General features: G+C 35.6%; 1 pseudogene; it reads right to left on the bottom strand.

Annotated features, from left to right (window-relative positions):
* Nucleotides 1–2092: 2092 nt before the first annotated feature.
* LOC121100300 lies at nt 2093–21622 on the bottom strand (annotated as a pseudogene).
* Nucleotides 21623–23527: the final 1905 nt, after the last annotated feature.

Here is a 23527-nt window from a genome sequence, read left to right on the forward strand (position 1 = left end):
ATGTATTATCTATCATTAATTTTTTCTTGTCTATTGATAATTTTAGACACTCATACATATCAAATAACCTTTCAATTTATTTTTCTTTCTCCCTGAAGAGATCCCCCCACCGTCCCCCCAGTCTTGTGTCTTGCTGCTAGAGTCTGAACTAGTTGTTCCCTGGGCTTTGGTGCATAGCTGAAATTCAGTGCTTCTCTTTGTCATTCTTTGTTCTGGATCCATGATATCTTGCATGCCACACTTGTCTTTTTCTTGGTTCACTCCCTTGTTTTGTTGACACTTATCCTTTAGTAACTTCTTACCGAAAATGGCAAAAGCATGGAAGATAATGTTTTCATTTATATTTTAATTTGCACAAGTTATATTATGAAGAAAAACTGGTGATTTTATGGGTTCAGTTCATGTGCTTTGTATGTGAAATGGCAGCAATCGCTTATTGAATGCCTACTTTCTCTCAGGAGGTTATAAGGACAATACAAGTCTGTAATTTGTGTATTGTTTATTGTGCTAGCCTCATGGTAGAGGATAAACTGTGGGTTTTAGAAATTGTGGCAGAGGATAGGCTGCGGCCAAAACTCAAGTGAGAGAGTGTAAGGCAGTAAGGTTGAAGGGAGGGTTCTGGATGGTGTTATAAAGGCGGTAGACCCTAAATGGGTTTGTGACAAATTGACCCATAGGCAAGTAAGGGAATGTGCCCATGTACATGAGCAGTACTGAATGTATACCTGTGTCTGTGCAACATGCACAGTCCTTCCCTATCCCTCTTTATATAAGAGGGATAAATACTGTAATCTACGTCAAGGGGCAGTTAGGAGGATTAAGTGAGATAGTATATGTAATGCACTTAGATGGGTGCCTGGCATGTAGTAAGCCCAAAATAAACTTAGTTATCAAATTGAGTTACATCTTGAACCCTGAAGTGCTTGGGGATGGGCTGGGGAGAAAGGTCCCTGCAAAAAGATCTTGGAGTCCCTAGTATCTGCTCAGGTGCTTGCTCAGGCACAATGCGAGTCTGGTAGGATGGGCCACAGAGAAGAGAGGTATCCCTGTTGTAGCCTAGAGTCAGGACGGTATCTTAACAGTGATTAGATGAGAGGATAGTTATACTGTTAATGCTTTTCCTGTGGGAAATGTAGTTAAGAGCCTCCTTAGAACATTTTAAGAAGTAAAAAAAAAAAAAAATTAGAATGTGCTTGCTAACTTCACAGACTTACATTCAGTAAGTCAGGGAATGTACATCTTTGTTCAGGATTAACGTATGGAGACATCTCTCATCCTTATTTTCAGTCTTTAGGATTGAAAGATAAAGTGTTAGTCCCTCAAGGAGCCATGATTTCTTGAACTGAGGCAAAATGAGGAGAGGTAAGATTTGTTGACCACTGCATCTTGTCCCTGTTCAATCTCTCATCTTTCTTACTTTCTTTTTCAAAAACCTTAAAATATTTTAAAACAAACAAATCATGACACACTATTTGTATCTTCTCTTTCTTTCTTGTCCCTCCTTTTTCTTCCTCTCTCAAGCGTTCCTCTTCTTGCTCCTTTCACCCAGACTTCCTTCTTAGATCTGTATATTTTCTTTCCATCTTAATCTGTGTCCTTTTTTCTCTGAATCTTGCCCATCTTTTCTTTGTATTGTGGAGAGAAAAGGGAAAGGTAAGTTTGGGCCACAAGCAGGGAGAGAGAGGAAAATGTAGCAAAAGGTTATAGGTGTGCTTAAAGACATAAGCAATGAACATATCTGACTTCATTCTTTGCATCCTCAAGTCCTCATTTGGGTGGGAGTTCCCCAGGCATAAAAATCTTTAATCTTCTATTTGAGTGATGTAGGTATTATTATTCACTATTTCCAAATGGAATGTATATTCTGATTCTCCCTCGCCCCACCCACCCCCTCTCTCTCAGTAAGAGAAGGAGATAGAGGGAAAAAAAGAGAAGGGACATAAAATTACCCAAAGAGCCACTTCCTTTTTTCTTTATTTTGTAATTTAATATCTATTTTTTATTTTGCTGATTGATTATTGTTGTGCTCCCAGAGGCCAGTTGTGGTCCATCGCAGGGCCAGTTGCCTTTTATGCTGACTTGCTCTTTCTGATCAGCAGGAGTTTTGTTGTGTTGCCTCCTGACTGTCCAGGCCCTGTGCTGCCACACTCCGTCCAGCTTGGCACTGAGCTTGGCCCTCATCTTGGCACTGAGGCTCTATGTCATCTTGCTGTGACCGAATGCCTGCTGCCCTCTGGAACTGCAGGTCCCCATCTCTCTTCATTGAACCTTCTTGTGATAAGATCCCTTTTAGGTTCTGCTGACAATATGAGACAAGTCCATGGAGTGTGCATACTGGCGTGGTATCATAGAAGGCTAAAACCAAAGGTAATTTGGCTTTCTTTCCCCTGCTTCTTGCTCTGTATTTGAGCAGTGGCCTCCAGAGGGCCTTAAGCTCCCCCAACTATCTTAGGAGAAGAGTAGTTCAAAACAACTTTCCATGATTTGGCCTGTAGTCCAGTCACACAGGTGGCTCCCTGAGCATCAGCTTTCTCCTACCACTGTCATCCTTCGTATTTGCTTCCTGCTTCTTCTACCAGGAATGCCTTTCTTGGCTTAGTTTAAGTGTCAGTACCCAACCCACATGTCTTTCCTGACACTGTGTCAGATGTGATTTCTGTTGCAAAGAACCATATACATTCCTTTGTCAAAGGTCTTTGCACGATTTCTTTTATACACTGAACTGTGTACTTAACATACTTTAAGCAATTTAAGGGAGGCCCCACATTCTATTAATTTTGAATTATCAGCACTTTGTATGTTGCTTGGTACATTGTAGGTAATCAACACAATCTCATCACATTGCATGAACATGTTATCTATGATGGAAAGACTAATAGGAGAAGTTATGAAGCAAGTGTTACAGGTTCTGAGAGGAGGCAAAGAGCTACACGTGGACCATGTAGTAATATCCACAAATGGTATTCAAGGCAGCTGCTTCTAGGGTCTATTCCTAAGGCCAGATAATTTTTCTTTGAAGGCATTATTTTGTACATGTCTCCAAATAGATAACTGGAGAGGTTATTTTTTATATGAGTAGAAAAAGAAGCAATGCAGTAGGTTTTCTATGAATAAGCACTTCAATCTTCTGTTTCTAATTTTTAAAATTTCATCCTTAAAATATCAATTTTGAATTAGGTGGTTTTGGCTTCCATTTTTATGGGCTAATGTATTTTATCAAAATTTCAATCTTCACTTTCTGTCATTTTCTCTCATTATTTTAGCTTGCTTGCAGAGTTGTGGGTGAAGGTCCATGTAGAGAGGTCATCTGTTCTATCCCCTTGCCCCAGGTAGGACAGCTGTGTCAGCAAGAGAGTTGGCTAGAATCTTGTAGAGGGACACAATGAAAGCTTGGCAAGCTGTTTGTCAGTCTGTGTTTTGAAGCAAATGGCTAGTTTAGAAATCCTGATAGTAAAAGTCAGTACAAACTCTTTATTGCTTTACCTCAATTATGCACTGCACAGAATTGATTTCAACCCTGGTGACCTCAATTGGTACAAGTAGAAGTATATAGTCATTTCTTGTGCACATCCTAAAATGTGCACACAGTTATATGACTATTCCTCTGTGAAATATTATACTTTTTCCTGTTCTTTCAAGTAGGAAAGGAAAACAGGAATAAATCTATGGATTCTCTCTCTCTACCATATATTATATAGATTTTTGAGACATATAATTGATTAAAAGAGCTACTAATCAGATAAGTATTATTTTGAGAAATAAGTAAACCAAAAAAGGAAAAATGACTTATACCAAATAGCATGTTAATGAAAATTATGATCTGAAATATCCATTTACCCGTTTCTAATTTTCATCTTATCTGTAGTGTGAACTTGGAAAAGATTCACCTTTACAAAGTTAAACTGTTTGCTTTTTGCATTTTTAAAACAGATTTATCAAACACACAAGTTAGTAACATTTCTGTTAATTGCCTCTGAACATACTGAAAAACTGCTGTGTGTGTAAAATTGTTACATAAGTAGGATTGAAGCCCTGCAGAGCAGATTGTGAATTTTGCAATTGCATTTTTAGAGCCAACTCAGTCTAGCCTATAACTATTTTTTTGGCTTGAATTCATATAATGGATAATGGGTGCTTTCTATGAGGTAAGCAGATTGAAATGAATATTGAAGTTTGTATTTCTTTGCTTGAGAAGGATGACTTTTTTAAGTTAGGCCCAAACCACAGCAGTCTTTATGGACAAAAATAATCTAACACTCGCAAAAAATGTATTTCAAGCCTATCATCATAATAACAATGGAATGGAGGTTGAGAACTGCTCCCTGAAGAAGTGGTTTTTAGAGTTTTGACATGAATTTCTCTCATATAGAAAAGTAGCATAATTGCTTTTCCATCTTCTTTCCCTCCTCTGGCCTATCTTCTACTTTTCATTTCCCTTCCTCCTATGAAATTCAACAACTGTAAGAAAAAAAGTAAAGAATGAAATTAAATTCTATTTTTCTTATTTTACATTAGTTTAATATCTAAGTAACTATATATAGTATATGAATTCCAGTGTATGTACTATTTTGCATTCCATAATATCTAATGGTATGGTCTGTATCTGTATAAATATACTTCCAACATATTGACATATTTGAAATATTTTTTAGAACAGTTTTAGGTTCGCAGCAAACTGAGCAGAAGGTATAGAGAGTGCTCATATACCCCTTTCTTCTACACATTTACCACCTCCTTCACCAACAACCCACACCAGCATGGTACATATTTGTTACAGCTGATGAGCCAAATCGACACATTGTTAATACCCAAAGCCCATAGTTTACATTAGGATTCACTGTTGGTGTTGCACATTCTATAAGTTTTGACAAATGTTTTATGAAATGTATTCATCATTGTAGTATCATATACAATAGTTTTACTCCCTAAATGTCCCCTATGCTCCACCTATTCATTCTTCCAAATGTTTATTTTTAATAACTCTATAGTTTTGTGTGTAAGTTTTAGCCGTATCCCTATTCTTGGGCAGATGGATCACTTTTGAGATTTTTAAATTATAAATAGCACTTATTGGAGAAATTGACTTTTTCTTTGCTTTTGGATCATATCTTTAAGGTACACTGTACAATGAAGAATTGAGTTAGAGTATATTAGAAAGTCTATAGTGCTTGTTTCCTTCATCCAGTAAGCATTTTCTGAACCCCATCTGTATCCAGATACTAAGGTTATAATAATAACAAATAAACAAATAAATAAAGTACAATTCCTGCTTTCAATTTTGAATATATGTAATGAGGGTGAAACAGTAGATACATTAACTAGAAAATACAAACATAATACAAAATGCTAAGTGTCATAACTGAGATAGTAGAAGTGCTTTTTGGTTCCCAATGACTTGTGATAGCAGAGTATAAGAAAGTGAAAATAAAAGAAGTTGAAGAAAGAGAGAAGAACTTTTCAAGTAGGTCCTGAAGGATAAATATGATTTTCTAGGCAGAGAAATGGGAAAAGTGTTTTCCAGGATAAGGGAATCATATGTGCAAAGCAAAGACCCAGTAGCACCAGCTACATTTGGGGAATCATAATACAATAGTTGAGTCTTCAGTGTTTGTACGGGTTGGGCGGATAATGAAAATTATGGAAATTGTGGGGAATGAGACTGGATTTTTAGGCTGACCTAGACTGTGAGATGTCCTGTGTCCCTAAAGGAGCTTAAGCTTTATCCTTTGGATAACAGACTGTCAGCAGAATTTAACAGAACATCCCCTGATAATCCAGGGGTTAACAGGCAGTGGTGTAAGTGATAAGCAGCAAATATTATATAGCCCTGTGGTTCTCAAACTTTTGTGTGATTCTGCATCATACTTGGAGAGCTAATAAAGGCTAGGGAAGATCAGACTTGTAGAAGCAGGATGGGGCTTAGACCTCTGGATTTTTGTCAACTTTTCCAAGTGTTTCTGATAAACGCCAGCGTTTGAGAACCACTGATAACATATACAACAGCCATCGTGGCTCACTTTCAGTGGCATGTGTAGAAACATCCTTTCACATGAAAATTATAATAAGAATTTAAATATTTAATAAAGTCTTTAAAATACCACCAAAGTAGAATGCCCTTTATAATTTTTTGAATCCTGCTCTCCGCATCTCTTTTACTATGAGCATAGATTTTGGAGTCATGCAGACCTGAATTTAGGATTCAAGGCACCTGTACTACTCACTACTGGAATGATCACAGGCAAATGATGGCTTGATTAATTTATTGTCTGTGAAACACAGAAATGATAATAATGCATGCCTAACAAGGACTTTTGTGAGATATGAAAATGTCTAGCATAATGACTGGTGAGGAGTAGGCTCTTAATTAGTAGTAAGTTGTTAAAAGAATGGGATCTGCAAAGTGCTTGGGCTGGAATACAAGTTCTACCCCTTCCTGGCTGTGTGATCTTGGGAAAGCTTTTTAATCATTTCTGTGCCTCAGTTTCCTGTTATTAGAAGTGGGTACAATTAATCCTATTATTGGACACAATAATAGTATCTATTTTGTAGAGTTTATAAAGCGCTTGGAATAACAGCACATACATGGTAAAAACTAATGTGACAGGTTTTTCTTTATAAATATAAATAATGAGTCTCAATCTTTTGGATTGAGGAATTGTTATTATTTAATTTTTTTCTCAATTACTTTTATTTTTTTTCTTTACTGATCAAAGTCTAATGTTAACTTTTTTACCTTCTTCTCAGACCATATATGTACTTTAGAATGTGTTGACTTTATTTACCTCCCCTTTACCTTTGTGCTGTTATTGCATTTTAACTTCTATTTGTATTTTAACCGCATTAAACATAATTGTTGTTTTCCAATAAATATTTATTTATATTTACCCATGTATTTATATATTTCATTCTCCTTCATTCTCTTTTTCATCTCTTTCCTTTCATCTGGGATAATTTTTCTTCTGCTTGAAGAACACTCTTTAGTATGTCTTTTAGTATGTATTTTCTGGGAAGAATTCTCTCAGTTTTTGCCTTTCTGAAAACGGCTTCTTTTACCTTCATTTCTAAATATTATTTTCACTAGGTGGAGCATTTTAAAGTGGCAACTATTTTCTTTTCTTTCTTTTTAAAATTAATTAGTTAATTCAATTTTTAAAAGTCTTTATCTTAATTCCAGTTAACACAGTGTTATATTAGTTTCAGGTGTACAATGTAGTGATTCAACACTTCCATGCATCACCTGGTGCTCATCATGACAAGTGCACTCCTGAATCCCCATCATCTATTTAACCCAACCCCCACTTTCCTCCCTTCTGGTTATCATCAGTTTGTTCTCTAGAGTTAGAGTTTGTTTATTGATTTCTCTCTCTCTTTTTTCCCTTTGCTCATTTTTAAAAAGTTTTTATTTAAATTCCAGTTAGTTAACATATAGTGTAATATTAGTTTCAGTAGTAGAATTTAGTGATTCATCACTTACAAATAATACCCAATGCTCGTCACAAGTGCCCTCCTTAATACCCATCACCCATTTAATCCATCCCCCACCCACCTCCTCTCCAGCAACCCTTACTTTGTTCTCTATAGTTAACAGTCTGTTTTATGGTTTGCCTCTCTCTCTCTTTTTTTTCCTCCATGTTCCTCTGTTTTGTTTCTTAAATTCCACATATAAGTGAAATCATAGGGTATTTGTCTTTCTCTGACTGAATTACTTCACTTAGCATTATACTCTCTAGCTCTATCCATGTTGTTGCAAATGGCAAGATTTCATTCTTTTTTATGGCTTAATAATATTCCATTATATATATACCACCTCTTCTTTATCCCTTCACCAATCGATGGACACTTGGGCTGCTTCCATATCTTGGATATTATAAATAATGCTACTATAAACATAGGGATGCATGCATTTCTTTGAATTAGTGTTTCTGTGTTCTTTGGGTAAATACCCAGTAGTGCAATTGCTGGATTGTAGATAGTTTATTTTTAACTTTTTGAGGAACCTCCATTCTGTTTTCCACAGCGGCTGTACTTGTTTTCATTCCCACCAACAATCTATTAGTGTTCCTTTTCCTCCATATCCTAGCCAACACCCGTTGTTTCTTGATATTGATTTCAGCCATTCTAATAGGTGTAATGGCTCAGTATAGTTTTGTTTTGCATTTGCCTGATGGTAAGTGATGATGAATATCTTTTCACGTGTCTGTTGGTGATTTGGATGTCTTCTTTGGAGAAATGCCTGTTCATGTCTTCTGCCCATTTTTTCATTGATTATTCATTTTTTTGGTGTTAAGTTTTGTAAGTTCTTTATATATTTTGGATACTAACTCTTTATTGGATGTGTTATTTGCAGATATCTTCTCCCACTTAGTAGGCTGTCTTTTAGTTTTCTTGATTGTTTCCTTTGCTGTACAGAAGCTTTTTATTTTGATGTAGTCCCAACAGTTTATTTTTGCTTTTGTTTCCCTTTCCTCAGGGGACCTATCTAGAAAAAATTTGCCACAGCCAATGTCAGAGGCCTTACTGCTTGTGCTCTCTTCTAGGATTTTTATGATTTCAGGTCTCACATTTAGATCTTTAATCCATTTTGAGTTTATTTTTGTGTATGATGTAAGAAAGTGGTCCAGTTTCATTCTTTGCATGTTGCTGTCCAGTTTTCCCAGCACCATTTGTTGAAGAGACTATCCTTTTTCCATTGGATATTCTTTCCTGCTTTGTCAAAGATTAGTTGGCCATATACTTGTGGGTCCATTTCTGGGTATTCTATTCTATTCCATTGATCTTTGTGTCTTTTTTTGTGCCAGCACCATACTGTTTTGATTACTACAGCTGTGTAATATAACTTGAAGTCTGGAATTGTCATGTCTCCAGCTTTGCTTTCTTTTTCAAGGTTGCTTTGGTTATTTGGGGTCTTTTGTACAAATTTTATAATTATTTGTTCTAGTTCTGTGAAAAATGCTGTTGATATTTTGATAGGGATTGCATTAAAGGTGTAGATTGCTTTGGATAGTATAGACATTTTAATAATATTTTTTCTTCCAATCCATGAGCATGGACTTTTTCCATTTCTTTGTGGCAACTATTTTCTTTTAATACTTTGAAGGTGTCTTCTCTTGTCTTCTGACTTTTCTGTTTTTGTTTGTTTGTTTATTTTTTGTTTTTTTCTGTTGAGCAGTTAGCATAAAGGCATTTGAAATTAATCTGCTTCATTACTGTTGCTGCTCTTTAGACTTTTCCTTTTGTGTTTTGCTGTTATTTTAGTATGATGCATCTAGGTGTGAATTTCTTTCATTTTTTTTCTGATTGTGCTTATATGGATTTTTATATCTATGAATTGATTTATTTTAACAGTTTTAAAATATTTTTAGTCATTGTCTTTTCAAGTATTGATTCTACTTCATTTGCTTTGTCCTTTCTCATGGTCTTAGAATTAGTTGTAACGCATATTATAACTTGTCACAATGTCTCTCTTACCCTCTCTTCCATATTTTTCATGTTTTTCCTCTGTGCCTAATTATGGATATTCTGGCATATCTTCCATTAAAAAAATTCTCACTTCACCAGTGTCTAATCTGTTTTTAAAGCCACCTAGAAAGTTCTTTTACTTTTTTAAACATCTAAACTTTTTAAAAGATTATTTATTTATTTATTTATTTATTTGACAGAGAAAGAGAGCACAAGCAGGGGGAGCTGCAGGCAGAGGGAGAAGGAGAAGCAGGCCCCCTACAGAGCTGGGAGCCTGATGTGGGGCTTGATCCCAGGACCCTGAGATCATGACCTGAGCTGAAGGCAGATGCTTAACCGACTGAGCCAACCAGGCACCCCTCCAGAAAGTTCTTAATTTCAGTTGTACCTTTTAGTGTTAAAATTTCTATTTGAGGGGTGCCTGGGTGGCTTGTCGTTAGGCGTCTGCCTTTGGCTCAGGGCGTGATCCCGGCGTTATGGGATTGAGCCCCATATCAGGCTCCTCCGCGGGGAGCCTGCTTCTTTCTCTCCCACTCCCCCTGTTTGTGTTCCCTCTCTCATTGGCTGTCTCTCTCTCTGTCAAATAAATAAACAAAATCTTTAAAAAAAATTCTATTTGATTTTCTTTCAAAGTTATGCCATTTTTTATGGTTCCTAGTTCTTTGCTTAGATTTTGAATCTAATCTTTTATTTCTTTAATGAGCATAATTATTTCAAAATCTATACCTGAAAATTTTATTATTTGTAGTTTTAGTGGTTCTATTTTTATGGTGTGTTGATTCTACTTATTTTTATCCATGCTGTCTTGATCTTCTCATTTATAGTTTATTTTTTGTTGTTTGCTAGACATTATATTGACAAACTTGTTGGTAAGAAAATGTAAGGACTATGATAATATTTTCCTTCAAAGAAGACTCCATTTCTGGATTGGATGGTCCACAATTATTTTTCTTGGGTCCATGCAAATGACTGAAAGTTTGCAGTCTGTGCAAGGATTATGCTACTTCTGATTCATTCTGATCCATTTGGAGTTCCCAAGTGAACTTGTGAGGGGCTTTATTAGAGCTCCAATCCTTCATGGATTTTGGCTTCCAACATGAGGCTTTCATAGTACTGCTTAACATCTCATCTATCACTCTGGAATTGGCAAATACCCTCAGGAGTCAAGCAACCACGAATGATAGGTTTACTTTTATGGATATTTCTGTCATAGATCTTGGCTTTGTAATTCTTCACTATAATATTAATTCTGTCATGCATTCAAGTAGATAATTTTAATATAGTATATATTTTGCAAGCTTTTCTCATTGGCCTAAGTGGGAGAGTTTATCTGATTTACCTATCATTGCTGGCTGTGGAAGTCCAATTTTCCTTTCCTTTCCTTTCTTTTTTGTGAAACATTTTTAATAAGAGAACAATTCATAAAATAGTGTGGAAGATAAGTTAGAGGAGAGGAGGGAGGTATAGTTCCCACAAAATTGGTTCCAAAGAGGATGTGCCAGTTGACACTTCCGCTAGTGTTATATGAGAGTTCTGGTTGTTCCTTTAGTATAAATATAATTTTAGCTTTGTCCACCTGGCAAGGAATTCTTGGGAAATCTATTTGTAAGACAATGAATTATATCTTCATTATAAGAGCTGTACAGCTGATGTGTGGATGGGAGGGGATGTGTCCTTGTGGGATGGGTAAGTAGCTTCCCTTCTTTTTCTTTCTTTCCTCCCTCCTCCTCCTCCTCCTCCTCCTCCTCCTCCTCCTCCTCTTCTTTCTTTCTTTCTTTCTTTCTTTCTTTCTTTCTTTCTTTCTTTCTTCTCTCTCTTTCTCCTTCCTTCCTTCCTGGATATTCCCTGTTTATTGTAGTAGCTATGAGGATACTGCTCACTTTTCTGGTACCAATGCTCAATCCAAATGTATCTTCAGTTAGAAATCCCTCTGCAGAATTTATTTAGAACATTATCTTGGGGACAAATAGAATTAGCTGCAAATATTCTGCTGTTCAATAATTACCTGGTAGAATGGCCATGGGCTTTTCCTTTTCTAAGCCCCACACACCCGTGTCTCTGATCTTTGCACCATTTCTGTGGTCTACTGGGAAAACTTTCTTGTTTAGAAGGTTCTTCCTGTCACTTGTGTGTGGTTGTAGATTTCTGGTAATGTTGGATTTCCCCATTAATTTATTCTCATGTGTTATATATTTTCCAGGAATTTCTTATTGCTTCTGCTGGCATTTTCCTTATTTTTTCAGTGTTTTAAAAATGAAATATTTGTTAATATTATTTCATTTTGAGGGAAAGGTAAAGTTTGTGGACTTCATCAGCCATCTTGATCAGAAATCACATAAATTTCCAATATTATTATCACTGATATATTTTGAAATAACTTATTTTTATAACTTCTGTCATTTATACTGTCACCAAGCAAATAATATACTCCTCCAAGAAGATCTAAAAAGAATAATTACTTGGATTTACATTTCCAATCCCCTTTCTTTTCTTCATTGTTTTATCTTAGTAGTCTGAAATCCATCTGCAATTCAATGTTTAGCTCTCATATTAGCAAGGCTGTGTCATCTAATAAAATAATGTTTATCTTTGCTTTCTTCATTGTCAAATCTGTTTATCTTTTAGAAGTATTTTTTATCTTTTAACTTCCATGGTTCCTTGTTTTGATCATTATATCTATAAAACTTTTGTTAACAAATTGTTTCAGGTTTTGAAATATTCTTTTTTTTTTGGTTCGAAGGGAAAATTGTCTTGCTTTTTACTCTTTTTTGTTATCAACTCTGTCTCTTTTAAATATTTGTAAATTTTTCTTTAAGCTTTTTTTTTTTAATCTATAATCTTAGGTCAAAGGAAAAAATTCATTCTTATTGTCCCTAATTGAAATACTATGGATTAGTTTCTTTTTGGTATATTGTTAAGAGTCTTAGCACTGGCAATCAGGTATTCAGGGTGGGCTAGCAAGAGCTTGGATTCAACAAAATCAGTCATTTACAGGCATCACATTAGACACTGGAAGACAGTGGTAAATACGAAGACAGTACCTGTCTTTATAAAGCCTACTAATGGAGAAGGGAGAAAATCACGTAAGTGGTAATAATTAAGAGTGATGAGCTTTATGACAAGGCAATTACTAGGATTTACCAGAATATACAGTAGCATTTCCTATCTTAATCTAGAGGAGAAAAAGTTTCCTAGGGACATTATGATATCCCTACCAGGACTGTGATTTAGACATCAGCAGTACTGTCTGAAACTAATACAGTAATTATAGATTGAATCTTCTGTTTGTGTTTTCTATTTCATCATATACTTTCATAATTCTTATTTGTATATTTTAGTTCTGTGCTTCTTAAACTGATATAACCACCATAGAGATATCAGGACACAGGACACACATGCCTTGTTTTCCCAGAGTATTTTGTTGCAGAATACAAAATTTATATGAATTTATTTTAAAAGAAAGAATGTGATTTCAGAGAGAGTTCTTCCTTGTGAAGGGCTTGGGGAATACATTCCCTGTCCTCTGTCATTATTTTAGAATAAAAATCTGAGAAGCACCAATTTGATTATTTTGTATTTCCTTACTACCAGTTGTCTTCTTATTTATTTTTTCATATGATTTATTCCACTCTACTTAAATCTGGTCGTTCCCTTAATTTCATATGAATTGTCCTTTCCTCATTTGTAAGTATTTCAGATTAAATGTTCAATTGTAATGACTCCCTCCCCTCAAGTCAGTTGTGTCATGTTTAAGGTAGAGGCTGCTGACGCGAACTCTTAAGTTGTCTTATTGCTCTCAGTCTGATTTTGGCCTTGTTAAGGATGAAGTATGGTGACTAAGGTAGTGTGGTGAGAATTGGTTATTACAGGATCCTAATGACTTGTTTTTCTAGCAACTATATGGTAAGTACCAAGTTCTGTTCAGTTATTTCACATTTCAACTTTGCATTGTGTCCTTGGAGTCAAGACTGGTTCCTTCTTTGATATTAAGTTTTTCATCTCTGTTTCTCTCTTGAGATAGCCTGGGAACATTGCTCAGGTCTGGTTTTCTAAGTCCATTTGCCTTCATGAGAGCCATAGGAGGCTTCCATCACAGACTGGAGGACTAACCCACTTTTTTTTTTTTTTTAATTTTTAAATTAAGCTAACCTAGGTTTTTTATTGGGAAGTTGGGTCAAGACCTTAAAAACCTTGAGACTCAGAGATAACTTGTGCTCTTGTTGTAATGATCGGGAAATTCTGATGTTGAGAAGACTAGGCAAATCATATAAACAGAAGGCTTTAGAAAGAAACTTAGAGAAGCGCTTAGGTTCAACATCCCTTTGCTAGAGGTGAAGATAATTTGAGGCTCAGCAAGTGTGAGAGACTTGCTCAAAGATGAGGGACTTATTCAAGGAAACTAAGTTGATGACAGACTTAAAATTAGGCTTTTAATCTTAGGATGATTTTTGTACATCTACAGTTGCACTTCTGCCCAAAGTCTCAGTGGCAAGCATGTCAGAACACTCTGGTAATTGCTTTCAGTAGCGCCACAGTATTCAGCCACTAAAACTGGGTTCTACTTCTCGGCTTCTCCCTATACCTTTCTCTCATGTTCCCTGGAGTTTCTGCAGATAGTTAAAAACAAATTTTAAACTTAAACTGAGACAGGTAAACAGAAAGGAAAAAGATGAGCACCTCTGAATGCTTTAATCTATTTGTATCCTTAGATGTTCTTTTCAATATTGTTAATAGGCAAGGTAAATTTTTATAATCAAGTTTTTAATATTATTTAGGTATTTTTAAACTCAGAATCATAAAATATATATATATATTCATGATTCATTTCATTCTACTCTACTGTAATTTGAGGGTTTAAAATTTTTCTTTTATAAATGGTGACTATGAATGATTTTATAGAAGTTATTCTCTTAAACTTCTTTCTAGGCTTAAAAAAATAAAACAAAAAGACTGATGTCACTATGAATCTTCAATCTTTTGGTATGACTTACTTTATTTGGAAATAACTCTTCATTAAAGTTAGTATTTCAATGTTAGAGTAGGTAGTTTTATTTTACAAGAATTTATTGTCTAGTTGGCAAATGAGTTATAAAATAACCCTAGAAATATTCATAATTCTTGTTCTTAAATCTCTAGTTGGTATTTTCTTCAAAATAATATTAATTTAAATTTTATTAAAAAAATCAACTAATCAAGAGTGTTTATTTACTAATGAGAATTAAACACAAATTTAATCTGACATTTTTTATTCAGCTCCATCACTCACAACCTTGGAGTATGTGGGGGTATAGAAAAGAAATGTAAGGCATATTATCAGTTCTCAATTTTTAAAAAATGATACACATATATTTAAACATGAACACAATAACATTTTCTGGCTTTCTCATTCATTGAGTAGTAGACTATATAATTTCCAGTCATTTTGGATTTCATACAGTTTCTTTAATATGCTGTATTTATTATAATACCACTGCATGCCTTTCCTTGTAATATTCTCTCTGTCTAGAATATCATTCCTCCCTTATTCTCCTGATTGACCTGCTTGTTAGCTTACTTATCTATAAAGATTCAATTGAAGAGTCACTCCCTCTGTGGCAGTTCTCCCCAGTAACTCCTTCCCTTAATGTACTATTAAATATAGTCCTTTTCTTTGTGCTCCTTCAGTACTGTGTACAGGTACCTTTTCTTAGAGCTAGAGAGCACTTGATTGCTCTAAAAATCAGCAGCAACAACAAAACAAGAGCTTTATGTCTGTGATCATTTATGGTCTCCATTATGTATTAGGTAATTTCCTATGTAGGAAAAAACATCTGCTTGTCACAATCCATAGGGAAAAAATATAACAGATCATTGAAAAACTGCTCCAGAATCAAAGTCTTGGAGGATAATGTGTTTGTTGCACTTTAAAAAAGTTTCAGTCTCCTTTTTCTTTTTTGACTGTGAACACCTTGAGAGAAGAGCATGTGTCTCTTTTAATTTTGTATTTTCCCTACTTAAAAATGTGTTTTAGCGTGCCTGGGTGACTCAGTTGGTTAGTTGGGCTCAGGTCCTGATCCTGGAGACCTGCATGGTCTCCCTGATCAGCAGGTAATCTGCTTCTCCCCCTGACCCCCCCCTCCTTGTGCTTTCTCTCTCTCAAATAAATAAATACAGTCTTTAAAAAAAAATGTTTTGCCCATTGAGGGACACAATTGCTATTTGTTGAATGAACGGATGAAAAGCCAGAGATCATGGCAAATAACGTACATTCTTTCTCCTTGCGCGGTGTGTTGCATATTTTCCATTTGCCCCTCTGGATCCATTATCTGCTCTTACTACTCTGCTGCCCTGGGGCCTGACTTTTAAGGCTTCTGTTAATGGGCTCTGGTGTCTCTAGATCTCAGCTGAGTTTAGCCCATGGGGATTCCTAGAAGGAGATTGGAGGGAGAGTGTTTATTTCCCAGGCTCTCTTCTTGTGAGTTCACTTTGAATTAGTTATGTGCCTTTCTGAAGATATCTGTGACTCACAATAGGGTTTCTCTACAGGACCCTTTGCTCCTTGATTTTAGTAACTCCTCCTTTCCCTTTTCCCTTTGGACAACTCTTCTAATTACTATACTATCTCTTGTGGTCCTTCTGCACCCCATTTATACCTTTGCAATTAATCTCTTCGTTAACAAATTTTCTTGAATTACCATAATTTGAGAGTTCCATTTGTTTCCTGTTGGGACTCTAACTGGTAAACTTAACAACCATTCTTCTGCTTTTCCCTTGGATGAAAATTCCTCTTTTCCTTTCAAGAACACCCTCTCTCCATGTGTAGTTCATGGGGCTGATCCCACCCATTGCTCCAGGGATTGGAGTAGCTGTCTCTCTAGCTTGAGTTATTGGTTTATGTATGGGCTCAGTGCCAGAAGCATTTCCTCTCTTGCTATTTTTTCTAGCACTACCGGGAAGGAGGCAGTCTTTCCTGAAATTATGGTAAACTGGGATTATCTGGGAGCCGTCTTTGTCTTCATGTGGAGAGTCTTTATAAAAATGAAGCCAATATATATGGTGTTATTTACATTCACAAACTATGGTTGTGTATTAGCAACTGGGAGAAAGAGAATGACTATATTTGGAGGATGCGTTGTATTAATTTATGACCAAAGCATCTAGAGAACAGAGGTCATTTTGTTTCTGTATATGTCTGCATACCTATTAGCTTGTGGTTGTCAAGATTTAAATATTAATGATTCTAATTCTAGGTGATTATAAGAAATTTATCTGCATGATATTAAGAAGCTTATCTGTCTAAAATTTTTTCAAAACGTTGTAGTATGGATGTTTTCTACCTTTTTTCTTATGTATTTTGGGTTTCAGTAAATGTCTTATTTTCCTACCTGAAAAATATTTGTAAGTTTAGTCTTTTTATTCCTCCATAGACCAATATTTTCCAAATAAAGATTACTGGGTTTAGCTTTAGTTTGAAGGAATCTATCAAATTGATTTCACTTGTGATCTAAGTTTTATTTTCACTTAAATCTCTAGGGCAGGAAACATACCATTGCACTAACTCTTCTCCTAGTGAGAATTCTGAATGAAGCTGAGAGCAAATTGCCAAAGGCAAATAGAAGATATTCTTGAAAAATGCCTTGTTTCTGACTGCATCTCAAAATAATTCAAACATGATAATTTCCTCAAGCAGGATTTTTAAGGTGAACAATGTATCTAAGAGACATATTTCCTAAGACTTCAGCCAATTAGGCAGGTCTTAGAATTCAACAGTCATGGTTGCATTTTTATTCAAATAAGTCTGAACATTCAAACCATGCTTCTTTTCCTGAAGGAGATGGAAATGAAAACAACAACAAAAACAATGTGGTTTTTTTTTTTTTTGGATGCTTTCCATTACCCTGTTTTCCAGTAAAAACAATGTGTTCATTTTTAAGATGAAAGGAGATGAAGGATGCTTCTTTATCCATTTAAAAGCTAATAAAAGAGTTACAAATCTCTATATATGTGTCAAGTTTTTTTTTTTTTCAGGAATTGAAATTCTTTCAAATAACACAGTTGAGATTTTTTTCCTAAAAGTTTATTCTTTGGACCTCAATTGTCAGTTTTTCTAAAAGGAAAATACTGCAGAAACAATATATTTCAGTCCAGGCTAAAGAATCACATACCTTCTGATTTGGTGGTTATAATCCAGAATCACCTGCTATTGAGTCTGTATCTTGATTGTTTAGCTCTTCTTCTGAGTCTCAGAGGTACTTCTGTAACCTCCGTTCAAAACTCCCACCCTCTTGTTTAGTACGTTTTTTCCTACCCCACCCCCCGCACTAGCCTGAGCTGATTTTGCAACAAAAATATTTTAATCATATATTCTAAGTGGTTGCACTATCTCTTTATGATAAGAGGCAATAGAAGGTGGCTACCCCCAGGAAAAGCACAAATCTTATAAAAATTTTACTCCAAAAGTATTAATAACTCTTTCAAAAGAGATTAAAACAAATTTTAGTAAAAAAATCAAGTGACTGCTATCAACAGTTGTTACGCCCACTTTCACATATAATATTTCATTTGACTCTGTATTAGTTTACTAGGGCTACTTAACAAATTACTTCAAACTAGGTGACTTTAAATAACAAAAGTTTATACTTTAACAGTTCTGGAGGCCAAAATTCCAAAATCAAGGTGTTGGCAAGGTTGGCTCCATCTGAAGTCTTGGAGGGAGAATCTACTCTATGCCTCTTTCCTAGCTTCTGGTGACTGCTGGCAATTCTTTGCACTTCTTGGCTAGTAGCTGCGTAACTTCATTCTCTTCTTTAGTTTTCACATGATCTTTTTGTGTCTTTTTGTTTTCTCCATCTGTTGCTTATAAAGACACTTGTCATTGGATTCAGGGCCCACTCTAAATCCAGGGTAATCTCCCATTTTGAGATTCTTAATTAAATCTGCAAAGACACTACTTTAAAATAAGGTCACATTAAGAGGTACTGGGTGTTAGGACATATCTTTTTGGACTTGTTATTCAACCCATTAGATCCTTCAGTAGTCTGTGGGATGGGTGACAATGTTATCCCCTTTTCATACATGAGTAAGCAGAGGCTGAAATCACATAGCCAGCACCGTGGAAAAGCAGGACACCAACCAAAACCTCATCTAAGACCAGTGCTCTTTCTTCTATGTCACAGCCTGTCTTGACATACTATCTTTGCTTACATAATCATTTCATCTTTTAAATAGAAAATAATACATATTTTAACATTGTTCATAGGTTTGACAAAGTTGTATATTTATCAGCATCCTGTTTATTTTCCTTGATATAAAATGATTATTGTTAACCAGCTATTCCTAACAAAATTCTTCAGCTTTTCAGAAAGCAAAGGAAATTAAGAGAGAAACCAAATATATTTTTTCTCATCATCCTCAGCCATTATTTTTTTACTCATGATTTTAATCTTTTGTTTATATTGGTCTGCTTCTACTTACTCTCATCTCACTTCCAGATCCCTGGGGTTCAGCGAGTGATGGGCACTCTTGAAGAAGCCCAGAGAAGGCATGCTGGCTCTGTCTACAATCCCCTTTTCTTGGCACTCTGTGTAAATAATTAAGGATGCACCTGTCCCATTACAGACATGGGAATAAGGCCATGATGCATGTTTGAGTTTTGTTTTTTAAAAGCATCTATTTTGTAGACTGGTCCTGTTGAGACCAGACCACAGAGAGCACAAGGTAACATGTGAATAAACTTGCTTCAGGGTATGACACATGGCAGTAATTTGCCTGAGTGACCTAAGGAGCCTTGCCTATCATCCCATGTTTTTCTATGATTTGGAATATTCTACAATCTCACAAAACTTAAATATCCAATTCATTTTGAGTCATTTATAGAAATCCAGTATATACAGGAAGGATGGAATAATTGTTTGGTTTTCTAAACCAATTCTTGATTTTAAAAAATGGTTTACATTCCTATATCACTGAATGCTTGCCTTATATTAATCTTGCTTAAAAGGGGTTACAAAGTAAATAATATGCAGGTGAAAAGACTAATCTAAAAATTTGAGCATTAGAATTTTTTTTCCCAAATTAAATGCCTACTTACGTACACATTCTACCTTCACAAAAATAATTCTTCCTTGAAGTCAGTTCCACATTTTCCAAGAAGTTCTGAATTCCAGGTTTTGATGTCCTTCTCTTCTCGAATTTGATTAGCAGTTAGTTTGTACTATGCAATTTAATTTTTTTATTGTTTAGCATGTACATTATAGTTTTGAGTGCTTATCTCATATCTTATCACCAGACTATCCAGAAACTGGTACTTGCCCTGGTGCCTACAAGTAATAGCCAACATGGCAGATATTAAGCTATGACTGATACAAGTACAAACTATGATTATTTTAAGCCCAGAGCTGATAGCACTGTATTTCCTACTATATTACATAATACTTAGCATTATCGCAGGTTTGATATGTACCTGCGATATGTATAGGTTTGCTATGTACCTGGAACAGTATCTGTACTGTTCCAAATGCCTTCTATATATTCACATCAGTTTGTGGAAGTTTTGAGGACTGAATGGTTTGTTGGGAAATTACAGCAGCATTGTCATTGTTTTAAGGAATATAATTTTCATCAAAGTTTTGGTTGATAGCACTTTCTGGAGGACATTATTGCTATTATGTAAAGTCAGGACCAACCTGACTTTCATCTTCAGTTTCTTCTTCCTCTCTGTCCCTTTTCAATGTTTTCAAGAATTCACATTTTTTAAAAAAGATTTTATTTATTTATTTGACAGAGATAGAGACAGCCAGCGAGAGAGGGAACACAAACAAGGGGAGTGGGAGAGAAAGAAGCAGGCTCACAGCAGAGGAGCCTGATGTGGGGCTCGATCCCACAACGCCGGGATCATGCCCTGAGCCGAAGGCAGACGCTTAACTGCTGTGCCACCCAGGCCCCCCAAGAATTCACATTTTTTATCAGTGCTCATTCAAATCAGTTTGGATAGATGAGGCTGTTGATTAATTTTGTCAACAAGTGAATGAGAATTTGAGTGATTATACTCTTTTATTAAAATTTTTTCACTAACATTCTTGGCAGCTGATTCAAAATTATTAAAATTGCCAATATTGTAGGTGGACTTATGAGTGAAAGAAGTCCCAGCTTTAGTTTCTTTAGTTTGGCTTTTCCATGGTGAGCTTTTGTAGGAAGAGCAGCACATTTAGGGACTAAGACTTTATACCACTTGAACCAGCCTTGTTCTTAACTGGCTATAACTAAAAATTTTCTACTCCTATATCCAGATATCTGCCAGTCTTTTATTATTATTTATTATTATTTTAAAGATTTATTTATTTATTTGAGAGAGAGAGGGGGGAGCCTATGTGAGTGGGGGGAGGAAAGAGGGAGAGAACCTTCAGGCAGACTTCCCACTGAGCATGGAGCCTGACACGGGGCTCAGTCCCATGACCCATGAGATCATGACCTGAGCTGAAACCAAGAGTCAGTTGTTTAACTGACTGAGCCACTCAGGACCCCTCTGCCAGTCTTTTATATCATCTTCCTCAACGATTAGAATTCTTAGTACTCTAGATATCGGTTTTAGAGGCTATTCTAAAAAAGAAGCTTCGGAGAGTTTTTGGGTTTAGTATTTGTGTGTTTGGGCATGTAGGCCCTATATACCTAGAGCTAAAGATGTTCAATTTAGTTATCTCTCATATTCAAGAGTTAAGAATATATGATCTTCAGCTTCAACCTGTTTGTATTCTCACTTGTCTCCCCTTGGCACCCCCCCATTCCTACCCTTGGTTTCATTGTCAGGGACATTATTTTTGTGGAGTCGGGTTTTTCTGTTTTGTTTTTTGGTTTTTGTTTTTTTGTGTTTGGTCTAGAACAGAAATTACTTCTATAAGGAAGGGAACTTCTACCATAGTATCTGTCATGGACTGAATGTTTGTGTTCTCCACAAATTCATATGTTAAAGTTCTAACCCCCAATGTGATGGTATTTGGAGATAGCGGCTTTTGGGAGGTAATCAGATTTAGCTGAGGTCTTAAGAGTTGGGTCCTTATGATGGGACTAGTGCCCTTTGAAGAAGAGACTAGAGAGCTTGCTCTCTCTCTCTCCAACATATCAGGACACAACATAAAGTTGGCCATCTGTAAGATAAGAAGAGAGCTCTTACCAGGAACCTGACCATACTGGTATCTTGATCGCGTACTTCCCAGCCTCCAGAACTGTGAGAAATAAATGTCTGTTGTTTAAGCCATCCAGTCTATGGAGTTTTGTTATAAAATTTCAAGCAGACTAAGACAGTATATCCCTTTTAATAATTTATGTTTTCAATACCATTTATTCCTTGTATACATCACCCAATTTTTCTTTTTTTTTTTTTTAAAGATTTTATTTATTTATTTGACAGAGATAGGAGACAGCCAGCGAGAGAGGGAACACAAGCAGGGGGAGTGGGAGAGGAAGAAGCAGGCTCATAGCAGAGGAGCCTGATGTAGGGCTCAATCCCATATCGCCGGGATCACGCCCTGAGCCGAAGGCAGACACTTAACTGCTGTGCCACCCAGGCGCCCCACAATTTTTCTTACCTTAGAGTGTTACCTTCATTAGGATGCCCAATACCAGAGTCAAAATTGTTTGGAGAATTTTGTTATCTATGATTTACATCATACCAACTTTTTGTCTATGAAAAATTTTCATAATGCTTCTCAAAATTCAATGATGATTTTTGATGGTAGAGAAGAAAAATTAAAGTTATGCTGTGCCATTTTGGGTGAAGTCTCTGATTCAGTAAAAAACAGTCTTTAATATCTCATGGCAAGTCCAAAATTCAACAGGACTGCACAGAAATGTGTTAGAATTTTTCTCTGAAATTGTGTTTTCAGTTTGCTTTTTAAACTCCGTTTTCTTTGAAATAATGCCCAGGTTTTTTTTTAAGGTATATAAATATATATCTTTAAAACATGTAGCTATTGGACATAGAATTATTTCGTCAGTTACCTGTACTTCTGTTAAAAAATTTTATATGGCGATCTTCAAAATTAGCCAATTTCTTTGCTTTTAAGATCATAATGTATTCTGAAGCCTGTTTCCATATTGTTCCATGTTCTTTTACAGTTGACATCCTTTTCAGATGAAATAGGTTCAGGGGCTAAAAAGCAAAACCAGGAGAAAATTTCACATCTGAAGGAAAAACATTTCAAATCATCATGGAGACATGTAGCTATCTTGGCACTACCATGCTCCTGTGAAATGGCAACATCTTAAATAAATTTACACTTTTAATGTCTTCATTTAGAAAAGTTGTACCACTGTGACATGGAACAAGCTAACATCAGAAATGCCTATAACTTTTAATAAAGATAAAAATATCTATCATGAAACTTCAGCAATATTTAAACAGTAATTTGAAACTATTTAAACTACTCAGCATATGGATCAAAAATATCTTACAGCTCTGGCTGAAGAATACCAATGAAAGAGGAAGGCAAAAATTCTACCGGCTTAAATTCCTTACCATTTATAATCTGTTTTAAACCTAAATATGGAAGAAATGTCTGAATCTTTAAAAAAAATTAGAATTTTACTAATTTATTTTGATAAAAATCATATCAAAATTATCCAAAACAGTTTTTAAAAATTAATTTTCTGCTATTATTTTAATAAACTTTAGGGTTAAATTATTCAATATAATTATATTCTTAAAAAGGCCACCTCAAGTGTCTGGAAACTTTTATTAAAAACATAGATGATGTTCTTTGTATATGAATTGAATCCAAGTAATTCCTTTCTACCAGGGATGCCTGGGCCTGGGGTTCTCCTATGCTCAGTCCTAGGAGATAGCCTTCAGCACTGTTTTTTCCCTTCCCACAACCTGTGTCAGTCCCCAAATGGCTCCAATGTGATTCACAGTGTTCTGGGCCAAGTTTCACAAAAGCCTCTAGAATTTGGTTTTGAACACATCGAATTTGAGTTGATTACATTATATCCAACTGAAAATGTCCAGAAGACTATGCCAGGCCAGGTCCTCTGAGAAGCAGTCACCAAGACAGAATTTGAAGTATACGAGATTTATTAGGAAAATACTGTGAGA

The sequence above is a fragment of the Ursus maritimus genome, unplaced genomic scaffold (assembly GCF_017311325.1).
Source record: "Ursus maritimus isolate PB19 unplaced genomic scaffold, ASM1731132v1 scaffold_36, whole genome shotgun sequence".
In the NCBI taxonomy this organism is placed as follows: Eukaryota; Metazoa; Chordata; class Mammalia; order Carnivora; family Ursidae; genus Ursus; species Ursus maritimus.